This window comes from Oratosquilla oratoria, chromosome 12, assembly GCF_046742065.1.
Source record: "Oratosquilla oratoria isolate Oo_2021 chromosome 12, ASM4674206v1, whole genome shotgun sequence".
Lineage (NCBI taxonomy): Eukaryota > Metazoa > Arthropoda > Malacostraca > Stomatopoda > Squillidae > Oratosquilla > Oratosquilla oratoria.
In genome coordinates, this window is record NC_134788.1 from 28,326,269 (window position 1) to 28,341,359 (window position 15,091).

At 39.3% G+C, this 15,091-nt stretch overlaps 1 protein-coding gene across 13 annotated transcripts in view; it reads left to right on the forward strand.

Moving 5' to 3' along the window:
• Positions 1-15,091, forward strand: part of LOC143031151 (uncharacterized) — a 40,428-nt gene that overhangs the window by 18,974 nt on the left and 6,363 nt on the right. For 2 of the 13 annotated variants that reach the window (XM_076194650.1, XM_076194654.1), the window contains exon 2: positions 10,488-10,549. The exons of the other annotated variants lie outside the window; for them this stretch is intronic. The gene's annotated coding sequence lies outside the window, so the exon portion shown is untranslated. The remainder of the gene's footprint in view (positions 1-10,487; positions 10,550-15,091) is intronic. 13 annotated transcript variants of the gene reach the window in all.

The window sequence follows — 15,091 nt, forward strand, 5'->3', positions numbered from 1 at the left end:
CTCCTGGGTTTACGATTCTTCGGTTGTACAAGTCGATAACAATAAGCCTAACCCTCATTCAACCAAACCTAACCTAATTGTTATTCCAAAGTTGATATTCGGTGTACAGGGGTGACGATTCGTCAGGTGGGATATCATAGGGTGACAATTCTTCATGTGACACAAATGTTGGTAAAAAATTATACTATCGATGAGCGGCACCCATGGCTTGAGGTATTCTTCTTGAAGATGTTCCTCAAGTATGTATTAGGGTGGTAATAATGAAAGACTAACATTGCTGCATCGATTTGTTTTATAGCTGCCTTGACTTTAACTTTTTTGCAAAAAACAGGTTATTTTTCGGCTTTCTTGAGTATATACGTGGTGTATATGTATTCAACCATTAACTAAAGATTTTTGATGCGGTGTGTTTTGAGGAATTTCTTAATTCAAACATTCACGTGGAGTAAGCTGAAGTTTGAAAGAGAAAAAAGAGCGGATTTTATGGATGTATGGGGATATCAATCTAGAGCAAGGAATATTCATTTTTGGAGTAGTTACTTTGTTGTTCTTTAAGGCGATTGGTATCTATTGTATTTTGTTTGTATGAAAAATTGACGAGTTGTTTCAATGTTGGTGAGGAAGGACAGAGCAGCGGCCAAAGCTGTATGCTCTCGGACCATTGGGGCAGGTAAGCATTGCTCCAGGGAATCGAGTAGTACGGGATTCAAACCCACGACTAAGTGAATGCAAGATCAGCATAAATTGTGCACAATTTAGGCCAAGTATTCCCAGAGCAAAGCATCTTCAGTGTCAATTAAATGAAGTGGCCTTGCTGTGGATGTGCTGTGTCTTGCTGCACTGTTTCTGACCCAGGGCAGTGGGCGAGATGCAGGGATGACCCGTCATCCAAGAGGAGCCAAGAAAAGAGGAAGGGAGGGAGGGAAAGGTGGTGAATGGGAGTGGAGTATGTTGGGGATGGAATGGGTGGGAGTGGATTTTATGCCCTTTTTTTCCATTCATTTGTTACCATATAGCTATGTTCTCGAAGAATTTTGAAAATGAAGTTCAGTTTTGTAGTTGTAATGAAATTTATTTGATTTTTATTTGGTGTGTAGGAGAGGACATACACCAAAGGCTTTTTTCCTGCCTATTTGGGCGTTGTCATGTGGAAGGGGTTAATCAGTGATGAGTCCTTCCGTGGAAAATAAAGAAGACTGGGAAGAGGTCTCTTCGAACTGTACCAAAATGTCATCAACACGCAGGCACTCCCCATCTATGCCCAACTATTCCTTCCTTGCATCAAAGTATTGCCTATACACAGCCATTCCCTCCTTGCATCAAAGTATTATCTATACACAGCCATTCCCTCCTTGCATCAAAGTATTATCTATACACACCTATTCCCTCCTTGCATCAAAGTATTATCTATACACAGCCATTCCCTCCTTGCATCAAAGTATTATCTATACACAGCCATTCCTTCCTTGCATCAAAGTGTTATCTATACACAGCTATTCCTTCCTTGCATCAAAATATTATCTATACACAGCCATTCCCTCCTTGCATCAAAGTATTATCTATACACAGCCATTCCTTCCTTGCATCAAAGTGTTATCTATACACAGCTATTCCTTCCTTGCATCAAAGTATTATCTATACACAGCTATTCCTTCCCTGCATCAAAGTATTATCTATACACACCTGTTCCTTCCTTGTATCAAAGTGTTATCTATACACAGCTATTCCTTCCTTGCATCAAAGTATTATCTATACACAGCCATTCCTTCCTTGCATCAAAGTGTTATCTATACACACCTATTCCCTCCTTGCATCAAAGTGTTATCTATACACAGCTATTCCTTCCCTGCATCAAAGTCTTATCTATACACACCTGTTCCTTCCTTGTATCAAAGTGTTATCTATACACAGCTATTCCTTCCTTGCATCAAAGTATTATCTATACACAGCTATTCCTTCCTTGCATCAAAGTATTATCTATACACAGCTATTCCTTCCCTGCATCAAAGTATTATCTATACACAGCTATTCCTTCCTTGCATCAAAGTATTATCTATACACAGCCTTTCCCTCCTTGCATCAAAATATTATCTATACACACCTATTCCTTCTTTGCATCAAAGTATTATCTATACACAGCCATTCCTTCCTTGCATCAAAGTGTTATCTATACACAGCTATTCCTTCCTTGCATCAAAGTATTATCTATACACAGCTATTCCTTCCTTGCATCAAAGTGTTATCTATACACAGCTATTCCTTCCCTGCATCAAAGTATTATCTATACACACCTGTTCCTTCCTTGTATCAAAGTGTTATCTATACACAGCTATTCCTTCCTTGCATCAAAGTATTATCTATACACAGCTATTCCTTCCTTGCATCAAAGTATTATCTATACACAGCTATTCCTTCCTTGCATCAAAGTGTTATCTATACACAGCTATTCCTTCCCTGCATCAAAGTATTATCTATACACACCTATTCCTTCTTTGCATCAAAGTATTATCTATACACACCTATTCCTTCTTTGCATCAAAGTGTTATCTATACACACCTATTCCTTCCCTGCATCAAAGTATTATCTATACACACCTGTTCCTTCCTTGTATCAAAGTGTTATCTATACACAGCTATTCCTTCCTTGCATCAAAGTATTATCTATACACAGCTATTCCTTCCTTGCATCAAAGTATTATCTATACACAGCTATTCCTTCCTTGCATCAAAGTGTTATCTATACACAACTATTCCTTCCCAGCATCAAAGTATTATCTATACACAGCCATTCCCTCCTTGCATCAAAATATTATCTATACACAGCCATTCCCTCCTTGCATCAAAGTATTATCTATACACAGCCTTTCCCTCCTTGCATCAAAATATTATCTATGCACAGTCATTCCCTCCTTGCATCAAAGTATTATCTATACACAGCCATTCCTTCCTTGCAGCAAAGCATTATCTATACACACCTATTCCTTCTTTGCATCAAAGTATTATCTATACACAGCTATTTCTTCCCTGCATCAAAGTATTATCTATACACAGCTATTTCTTCCCTGCATCAAAGTATTATCTATACACACCTATTTCTTCCTTGCATCAGAGTATTATCTATACACAGCTGTTCTCCAGTTACCCCCATTGACCTTGTCCCCCTCTTCCTCAAAGCCCCTTTCACCTCATCCTCGGTCATCCCCTCAAATTCACTCCATCCACCTTTGCCTTTCATGCCTCTTTTACTAATCTATCTTAAACTCGTTCTTTCTATGTGTCCAAACCATCCCAGTTCTCTTTTGTCATCCCCATCTTCTATCTCCTTTTTCACCTCAGCTCTCCTCCTCCTCACCTCCTCGTTTCTCACTCTATCCAACCTTGTAAACCCTACTATACTTCTCAGACATTTAATTTGAAACACGTGTAAACTTTTCCTCTGCCTCTCGTAAATATCCATGTTTCTGCCCAATACATTCCTGTCAGCACAGTCACCCTATTTCTCCTGACACTTTATGCCCCCAAGGCGGCATTTACTTGCTTCTCTTGGCATACATTCTACCTCCACCACTTATTCCTTTCCTGCCACATGTGACTGCAAGTACTTAAAACTATCCACTTCCTCTTGCTTCTCTCCTCTAAGACTTATTATCAACTCGCTACCATCCTCTCCCCTTGTACATATCATCACCTTATTTTTACCCACATCTACCTTCAACTTTCTCTACCTATCACATACTTTCACACACACTTTCACCAACTGTCTTAGCCCCCCCCCCCCCCGACACTGTCATGTGCAGTGTCGTCTGCAAATAGCTGGCTCACCTCCCACTTTTCTCTATTATCTTTAACCGTTTCCAGTCCCCTGGCCATTTCCCTTGCACTTACCTCCTGCACCATCCCATCCTTGGTAACGTGACAGCCCAGATACTGCCCCGCCTTTTCCCAAAACCACTCACTCTTATTGCATTTCCAATTCCAACACATGCTCTCTTACTATCATAACTCGTGTCTGCCCATTACACCCCCCACCCCCAGCCCATGTACAGTCGGACCTCAAAGAATATGAGAGTTCCTTAGCCTTCATGTTGGGTGAATAACAGGTCTCCAGACATTGGTGCATGACACGACCCAGCAGGCTATTCAAATCGTGCCATCATTGTGTTTGGAAAATACTGGGATATTTTATGTATTTGTGTAAACATGAAGTTGCGTTGGGCAAGGTCTGATAGTATCTGCAGTGCCTTCCTGTCTACATTGTCTTAAGCCCTTTCCAAATCCATAAAGGCCCAAAAAATATACCTTTTGCTAAAGCTTTCTTACATATCTGATCCACACAACCCCTTATCTTTCCTAAATTGTTCCTCACCAATTACCTCCTCTGCTCCTCTCATAATCCTCTCATAACCCTCCTATAAGCCTTCCCAACTACAATCATCGAACTGATCCCTCAGAAACTACTACACTCATATTTGCCCCCATATATATATGAAAGGTATGCATACTTTTATACACTTTCATATTTTGAAGCGAGACTGGCTTTGTGGATATATATTTTTTTAAGCAAATTCCTTTCATATAGAGAACATTTTCCTTGCATTTTCCTTTTCATACCTTCGAATCTTTGTATACAGGGGATTTCCTCTGCTCCAAAGTGACTACAGTTGTGTGTCGTTTAACCCGAATTAATTTCAGTAGGTCCTGTCCAGACCAGAAGGGTTTGTTTGTGCAGTAAACAAGATAAGTATGGATAGGGAGTGGTTGTAAATGGACGAGAAATTGACACGGCCTGAACAGGTTTCGTCTTGACTACCCTGTAAATCAGTGGTTCTTAACCTTAGGGTGCCCGTTCCCCCAAGGGGTAACAAAGCCTTGGCCCTGGGGGTACAAGTCATGATAGCCACCAGTGCAGTGGTACTGTATGTTTACAATGAGAAAGTAAAGCAAAGTTTTTTCACTAATCCTTTCCATATGTTTGCATTGCATTTGTATTGGAATGGGCGTAGAAGAATTTTTTCCGAAATATCAAGGGGTACGGGCACTAAAAAAGTTTAAGTACCACTTGTAAATTCTCGAGCAAACCGCAAACTATGTAAAGTCGTTGTGTAATGAAGCAGGGGGCTAATTGGCTTAGTCTGTTATGTCGTGTCATGATCCGTTGCTTCGAGCACGAGAAGCGAGTGACAGAGGACTCTTCGTCCACAAGAAGCTAGAAAGGACAGCACACGGGTGCTGGGAGTCGTACTTTAAGTACGACTCAAGTTCTCACACACAGCAGCATCGGCTGCCACATGTAATTTGCATCACACTACTCATGCTATAAAATATAGGGTCACATTCTCTTTTACTCTGAGTAATAAACACAGAAAATATGATCAAACCAGTTTGCAGAATCTGGGGATACAACTACAAAAAATATATAATCAAGACGACGCCAGCATCCTCGTGTACCCACTCGCACCTCGTGACGCCTGTGTAGGTGTCATTGTACTGAAGTGGTAAAGACTTCATTCGTAATTCATGTAAAGTCCTCCACCTCCCCTACCAGCACAATTAGCTTAGTAAATCCTCAATATAACAGACGATATGGGGGCAGGGGTCTGTAGTTATATCTAAAGATTCTTTATAACCGTGGATCCCTTGTTATAACAGACAGAAATCCGCTATAGTGAGAGTTTGTTCGGTCATACTTTTTGTACGTTATATCTGGTATATCGAGGCCCGTTATGTCGAGGGTTTATTGTATTTATTTAAATTCATATTCTTCGGCTACTTTAGATTCCTAGCTTCAGTGATACCAATCTGTAACATGTTAGAGGTAGTCGGTTAAATTGCTTCAAAGCAGCTGATTTTGGCAGAAATCTTTACCTAGCCTAAGGCCCTGTCATGTTTAATGTTACATTGCTTCTCTGGTGGAAGAATGAGTATAATTTTATGGATATTAAAAGATTAATCAAACACACAGTACTTCTTCTTTATTTCCTTTTTGTGATTTTCACCCGGTCGATTAATTGTTGCCTTGGGTTTCACCAAGCCGAAAACCAGCAGCCCCACAGTGGCTGGCAACAGTCCCTGGATTTAGGTGGTCGGTGACGATTATTACCGAGTCTTTGTGACTGGAACCTAGGGCCTGAATTTATAAAAGATACTATCTATAGACAGCCTTGTCTTAGTTATGGTGCAATCGTTGTGTGGAGACTGACTTATTATTATTTTATTTTATTTTCATTTATTTATATTATTTATTTTTTATATAGATTATGGACTTCCAGGTATGAAATTCGTTCTGGATCCTTATTGATAAAAGACTTAGGGCGTAGAATCTTTTATCACTTAGGCCCCAGAAACCTATAGTAATCAGTGAGAGCCATGGAGCCCAATTGTAGACATCTGGCAGGAAATGTTGGCCTGTCTCTGTGGTGGTAAAAGGAGAGCAGTGTTGATTTTGTTGCTCCGTATGTATAAAAAGGTGGAGAGATTTTATGTCGTAAACCAGGGCTGCTCTATAAAGTCATAACACATTAATTCCAAAATCGCCAACCATGTAGTTAATGAATGGAATAAACTTTCCTGCAGAGGCAGTGCAATATAGTTCAGTTCGAAGCTTTAAGATTCGTTTAGATAAACATTTAAGCAAGATGTTGTAATGACCATGCCATTTATTTTATTATTTGATTATTTGTTTTATGTGTGTTTATTTATTTGCTTGATTTCCATTTATTATTATTTATTTGTCAGTTTATTATTATTTACTATTTACCTGTTTATCATTTAACTAGGCCTATGTATTTATTTTACTTATTATTTATATTTTATCTATTTTTTTGTCGTTTATATTTTTCGCATCCGACCTAGTTATGGACCAAAAGGTCTGTCGGCATGCTCCGCCTTTGTAATCCTTTGTTCACTCATTGCCTTTTTTCTACTTATATCTGCATCTTGTAGTTTTGCAAACCTGGGGATGGGCATAAGAACTTTTTTTTTTTTTCATATGGTTCCCGCAAAATGTGAAGCAAATGGTCAATGCATTATGCCTTCTAATAATGTTGAAGACATGGAGTTGACACAGTCTGCCTGTTGGGACCACGATATAATGGTAATACAATTAACCTGCCTGAAGAATTAGGTTCGTCTCTTTCTGCAGATTCCATACGTACTAAAATTGCATATACAGTATGTGTATATATGTATATATATGTGTGTGTATATATATATATGTATATATATATGTATATGTATATATACATATATATTTTTTATGCATTCTGCCTGATTATGGCAGGAGTTCTCAACACTGAGTCATCAGATCATTGTCTCACGCCCATTAACCTGACACAGAATGTAGAATGGTGATATATTAAGGCTACATAAGCAATGGTATAGCAGTGGGTAGCAAATGGTTCAAATTGTAATAAGTTTATTCATCAGTTGGCATTGACATCAAGATTGATTGTACCATGTTCTGTTTTTTTTTTTTTTTTTTTTTCTCTCCTCTCCTTCCATGCTCCACCTAATCACCTTTAAAATCATGATGTCTCCCATGGTGTGGTGATAAACAGTTCTTATAATTTGAAAAATAAACTCCCCTTCAGCTGAAAAAAAAAGAACTAAAACCTTGGTTTGGAACCACTCCAAAGGAACAAGGAATCAATGAAAAATAAACAACAAATTTATTAATTTTATATATTTTTTTTGGGGGGTGAGGTAGTATGTGTGAGAAAAATTTGATGCAGCCTGAAGGGATTTATCCCCATCTCCTTTTCTGCGTGAGGGGGGGGGGTCGCCGATTCACTGAAGCGGCCTTGCTGTGGATGTGCTGTGTCGTGTGACACTGCCTCTGACCCAGGGCAGTGGACAGGATGCAGGGATGACCCGTCATCCAGGAGGTGCCAAGATAAGATGGAGGGGAGTGGAGTATGTTGGGGATGGAATGGGTGGGACTGGTTTTTATGCCTTTTTCTTTTTGGCTACCTACCTTGTAAGGGGAAGAACATACATATACCAAGGCTTTTTCCCCCTTCCAAGGGAGGTAGCCAAAAAGGGAAAGGCATAAGAACACTCCCACCCATTTCATCCCCAAATACACTCCACACCCCTCCCACCCTCCCTCTCATCTGAGCACCTCCTGGATGACGGGTCATCCCTGCACCCTGCCCACCGCCCTGGGTCAGAAGCAGTGTCGCAAGACACAGCACATCCACAGCAAGGCCGCTTCATTTAATTGGCGACCCCCCCCTCTCCGTCTCCCCTTGCATATAAGGAGAGGACGGGGAGAAATCCCTTCGGGCTGCGTCAAAATTTACTCACACATACTACCCCACCCCCCGGCCCATTCCTCCTCATGCAATCATAACATCATCCATATACAACCATTCTCCACTCACCTCTGTCTTCCGTCCTCTCCCTTCCTTCCTCAACAGACATTCCCCTCTTCCCCAAAGCCCCCTTCACCCCATCCATCCACCTCATCCTAGGACGTCCCCTCATGTAAGGGGAAGAAGCCCTTGGTATATGTATTTATTTATTTTACTTTCCCAGTTACCCTCAATTGCCCCTCTAAGAATATTGCCCACCTGTTGGGATATGCATCACATTAAGAAACATGGCTGTAGGTTCCACTGGTTAAGTAATCTTTCGCTAGTCATCCGAGTACCTCAGGAAACCATCCCGCGAACAACAGGAACCCCTGTTGGATACCATCAAGTCGTGGCCCAGTATTATTGCAGTCACAGACACATTTTTCATTTATTTATTTATTTATTCCTACAGAATTGTTAGGTTAGGACAGTGTAAATTTTAACTTTTGCTTTTCAATGTTCTGTTTGTTTTCTACAGAATGGTTAGGTTAGGACAGTGTAAATTTTCACGTTAAATATGCGTGTTTGCGTGATTCTGGAATTTTGCCAGTGGCCCTTTGGGTTGAACCTCCAGATGGGCTTTGAGGGCTTTTCATGCTGGGGATTGGGGTCCTGTATGCAGTCAAATGACAAGCAAGATGCTGTAATTACTGCCTTTTATTTTATATTATTTGTTTGTAATTATTTGTCTTTATTATTTGCTTGATTTTCATTTATTATTATTTATCTGTCACTGCTTCTGACCCAGGGCAGTGGACAAGGTGCAGGGATGACTCGTCATCCAGGAGGTGCTAAGATTACTATTTACCGGTTTCTTTATTATTTAACTATATGCATTTATTTATTATTTGTATTATAATTATTTTATTTTATTCATCATTATTATATTTTTCACATCTGACCAAGTTATGGACCAAAAGGTCTCTTGTTGGCATGCTCCGCCTTTGTAATCGTCCCATTAACTTAGTTGTGGGTTCATAACCCGCAATTCTTTCCAAACTGCACAGAGCAAAGGCTGTCATGGCTGTAACTACAATGCCTGGCATAGGCTCATGACCACCGCTAACTGCACTAGTGAATGGCCCTTTTTACGTGGTAATTCTGTAGGGTAGTTGTTGCATGTGAGCAGCGTATGTCTGTCTGTCTCCGGGAGGTGTGGTTAAGAGGAACTAGCATGTCCGAGCCCTGCGTCTCTGTCGTCGTTTTCCGTGGCAGAATTTTACTTAGTATTTGCTAAGCTGCTGGTGCATCTGCTCTCCGTGTCTTTCTGGTGACAGCCAAATCAAGAAAATTCGCGTAACATTTTCTCTCTCTCCAGAGAAAACTATGGAGGGGGGCATCATCAACCACCGTTTAGGTCCTGCAGGTTTCTAGGGGAAACTCAGGGGAACTGAATTTGCATGATTTACATGGATACGAAATGCTTTCTTTTTATTTGGTCTGCCTTGTATGACATTGCATGCATTTTTAATTGTTTAACCATGTTCAATGTCCTAACCCAGCGTTTCTCAACCTTTTTACCCTTGTGTAACCTTTAAAATAAATTGCATGTCTCAAGGAATCCCTGTGCAAAAAAATATCTTGTATATCATATCTTTCTCATTTCATTTTCATTGTAATAATAGGTTAGATTGGATGTTGTCTATATTACATTATTACAATAACCAAGAATGTGTCGTGCATGTTTAATTATATTACATATATGAAATTAACCCATTAAACTCCGATGACAAGATGTCTTGTCATTTGGTCAAATAAAACAAAAAATCATAAAACACCAAAATGTTTGATCAAACATTTTGGTGTTTTATGATTTTTTGTTTTATTTGACCAAATGACAAGACATCTTGTCATCGGAGTTTAATGGGTTAAATAGAAAATCAAAAGTGCATTAGCTTATCTCACTTGTTCTTGCAGAACCTTTAGGGACCTTTTGCGGAACCCTGGCTGGTTGAGAAACGCTGTCCTAACCACACACACAACTTCCCTCCTCCCCCATTCCATTGCTCGATCGTGCTACCTGTTTGACAGCCCCCTATAGCTTAAGGAGTCATAACAGAGCTTTTTGCATCATCTAAGATTATTCACTATTTTCATTAATTATTTTTATTTATTATGTTTTTGTTTTTCTAGATTTGACCGCGTTGAACCCGAGAGTGACTCTTTAAGCACTGACTAACCTGGAGGCTAGCGAAGTGTGTTGAGTATAAGGACTGAAATAGAAATAATTTGATTTAAGTTGTTAATATGGATATATGATTTTTTTTTTTTTTTTTTTTTTTTTTTTTTTACCTACCAGTCGTATAGTACAGTTAAGAATTTACATTCCTAAGTTTAACTCTTTAGTACATTTTTCTTCCCAACCCATTTGACCAGAAATGGTTTGTCTAACTAGTTGTTTTATTTGTTTGAAAATGAAATGTGGCATGAAATTTAGTTTGAATGTCATAGTGTTGTTTTTCAGTTTGTGATTTAAATAATGAAACATGTTTTTGCCTCATTTGCATCAAATAATTTAAATATTTTTGCTCATTCAATCATGTATTAGTAAACAAAGTCTAGGTTAGTAACAGATGTTTTGATTTTTTATTTTCAGCATTTTCTTTACAGATGATAATCATGATTTTTTACTTACATGTTACATAATTTAATAAGTAGAAATTATTGTAGTTTGTGTATACACCAGAAATATATGTGTCTAGATCATGTGTACTATTTTGTTGGATGTATGGATCTTCATGTTAGTTATAATTGTTGCCTTGCATTTCACAGACTGAAAAAAATGCTGGCGTCAGTCCTCAGACCCTGCCGTTAATCTCCCTCGGAAGAAATTTGGGACTTTTGTGTGTTATAATGTTGAATGGTTGGTGGCAGTCTTGCGTTGGGTTTCACCCTCCTCGGGAATGAGGAGGTGAGGGTGTTAGTGCGTTTCAAAGGTTGGCAACGTGGAAATTTTTCTCTGGCATATCGCTGGGCAAGACGCAGGGATGACCCGTCATCCAGGAAAAGCCAAGAAAAGTGGGAGGGAGGGAGGAGTGGAGTACGTGGGGATGAAGTGGGTGGGAGAGGATTTATGCCTTTTGACTTTGGCTACTTCCCTTGTAAGGGGGAATAGACCTTGGTATAATGTATATCTTGGAGATACCCGTTATTGGTTCCCATATAATTTTCAAGACCAGTGCAGAATAGACACCTGAAGAATGGTGTAGAGTGGGGTGTTAAGGGGGACTGAACACCTTGATAAAGTTTATAATCTTTCACCTTGAAACTTTCAGGTTTTGTTGAAAATATAGGTAGAAATATATTGTGAACCCAAGAACTTGCTACGTCTTGACGTCATAACTTTTTTTTTTTTTAATGTAATTGAATACGTACGTCGTATTTTTTGTACTACAGACTAATGCTTTTTCATGGTAATGCTTATAGATCTTTAAACACTTTCACACCTGCTTTTTTTTTAAATTTGTTATATAATGTGAGATATAGGTCTCATACGTATGGTCACTTATGTCACCGCTTTTTCCACATTTTTTTTTTTTTCCCCTCTTAGATGGTGCCCGTCGCTCTGTTTTTCAAAATATAAAAAAAAAAAAAAAACAGTTGTGGAAATAAAGATATACCTATTATACATAAACAGAAGCTTTTTCAGGCTGCTACAATTGATTAAATATGGGCATATTTTTAGTTGCAAATATTTGTGGTTTTGAGAGGAGCGTTTAAAGTTTTCAGTATTGTATCTCTTGTTTATTGTGTGATTTTTATTATATTCACACACACATTATTATGTAATGTATATTGAATAAGTTGGCAGTAAATATTTTCATATATACATATCTACTTTACAGTGAGACCTCTCATTAACGGACGTTAAATAGGTGTGTTTGCGGTGTTTTGGAGTGGTTTTTGGGTGGCATAGCGATTGCACGCACTAAACAACAGCACCAAAAACACCGCAAACATACATACATATACCAAGGCTTTTTCCCCCTTACAAGGGGGGTAGCCAAAAAGAAAAAGGCATAAAATCATTCCCACCCATTCCATCCCTGAATACACTCCACACCCCTCCACCCTCCATCTCTTCTTAGCACCTCCTGAATGACGGGTCATCCCTGCACCTTGTCCACTGCCCTGGGTCAGAAGCAGTGTCGCAAGACACAGCACATCCACAGCAAGGCCACTTCATTAAATCGGTGACCCCCACCTTCCACACCTCTTTTACTAGTCTTCCTTCACTCATTCTTTCCATGTGTCCAAACCATCCTAATATTCTTTCATCAACCCTATCTCCCAGCTCCTTTTCCACCCCTGTTCTCCTCCTCACTGCAAACAGAGCTAATTAACGTCTGTTAACGAGAGGTCTCACTGTATATATTACATTAAAATGTATTTGTTACTTACCAAGCAGTGTTTTTCATAATTGAAGATTTTACGCTTTTACCAGTTTAAATTCTCACTGCTGGGGTGTCATCACTGTCAAATCATTGCAGAGTGGTTTGTTTTTACCAGCAATGAGTGCCTTCTCTATGGTCAATGACAATGCTCACCAAACATGTTTGATTTTCCTTCAAAGGCACGATCTCAGCCCTGTATGTTTATCCTTCGCCAGCTATTTTCTCTTTCTCTTCCTGAATTTTCCTCATCTTCTCTTCATGTGGAAGAAAGCTCTTTGTCAGCTGTGTTGTCAGGCGTGGTGGTATTTGGTGGTGGAGATGGCGTTGGCAGTGGAGGTGGTAATGGCACGTGAGGCAGTGGCATCTCTCCTCCCAGCCTTGCCCTCCTTCTAGCACAACTTTCATTCCACCTTTTCTTTGGTTTTCCTCTTCATCGTGATGCAGTTGATGATTGGACATCTAGTAAGTGTAGTAATGTCCAGGAAATAAGGCAAACAGTGGCACAGGAACACAATATTGCCAGTCAGTGAGGTGTTTATGCATCAATCTACTCTGATGTTTGATGGGTAACTTAGGCTTGAAGTGTGCTGTGCACATCACATGGAAGACGAAGTCACGCTGATGCCAGACATACAAAAATATCGCTATTCCATGGAATTAGAGAAGCGAAAACAAGACATATTTATAGATGTTAAGGGCCTATTCTTGCGTAAGCCCTTTAACCACTTCCATACGGTGACTCCTACATAGGCGTCATGAGGAGCAAGTGGGTATGCGATGATGCCGACATCGGCATCTTGATTATATTTATTGTAGTCGTACCTACGTAACCTCCATTCTCTCTAAACTGGCTTCATCATATTTTCTATGGTTATCAAAATTCACGGGTGAAAGAGAACGAACGACTGAGCACTGACTTTATTTTTTATAATGCGATTATTATGGTGCAACATTGCACGTCCAGCAGCTAATGCTGCCAGATGTGCGATGTGCCCCGGAGTGAAGAGGTTAAACTCCATTAAGCTGGGGAGGAAAAAGTCATTCATAATTTGCTTTTAGGATGTTTATATTATTCAAATATGCACATATCTAAAATTCGATTTTTTGATGAAAATTTCATGATTCTAGGTGTTCAGTCCCCCCTTAAGATGGGGTTGATCAAAGACTAATATGATAATTTAGGCATGTGTAAGAGCAAGCGAAGAAACATTTGCAAAATGTTTGGTAGGCAGAGTGGATGTAGTGAACCTAACCACTGGTACGGTGATGCCCACATCGGCATCATCATCATCATTATTATTATTATTATTCTTATTATTATTATTCGTTATTCTTATTCTTAATATTCTTATTATTTTTATCATTCTTATTATTATTCTTGTCTTCCTTTTTTACATGAGTTAGCGCCAGATTCTGTGAACTGGTTTGATCATGTTTTATGTATTTATTATTACTCAGTAAAAGAGAACAAGTAATACAGCAGCAACTTTATATTTCATAATGCGAGTAGTGTAACAAGAGGGTGAAGTGTGATGGGGATGTAATGGGTGTGGGAGTGTATTTATGCCTTTGTTTTTTGGCTACATACCTTATAAGCGGGAAGAAAGCCTTTGGTATATGGATGTATATATGAGTAGTTTATTTTGTAGTTGTAGCTGGGTGACCCCTGAATTCTGTGAACTGGCTTGATCATGTTTTCTGTGTTTATTATTACTCGGGGAAAGAATAAGTAATATAGCAGTGATTTTATAATGCGAGTATTGTGATGTACCAATCATCGTACCTCAGGCATCTGATGGTGCCATATTGAAGAAGAGGTTATCCACTTCAGTATAACTCAAATTCTTGTGTGCAGCATCGGCTGCCATATGTAATTTGCATCACACTACTCATACATACATACATAATCAAGATGCCAACTCCGGCATCCCCGTAAACCCACTCGCGTCTCACAACGCCTGCATAGCCGTCGTTGTATGGAAAAGGTTAAAGGGATTGTCTGTTGAGCAGTGAAGGGAGCAGGCAAGAGATGTATGTGAAGTGAAAATTAATGTATCCCGCCTGAAGGGATTTCTTGTAGGCTTGGGTGGGGGGGGGGGATTGCCATGTTAAGCAAGGTTTACACGCTACAATTTATCGTAGCGTGTAAACCTTGCTTTAAGCCTATTTGTATGTAGATATGGGGATTTCTTGATTTATGGGTTTTAGAATACGTGATTTGGGAGGTAGAAAAAACCTATTCTTTTTTTTTTCGAATTACTCTGATTATTTAGAATAACATGTACATACATATACCAAAGGCTTTTTCCCCCTACATGGGGGGTAGCCAACAAGAAAAAGGCA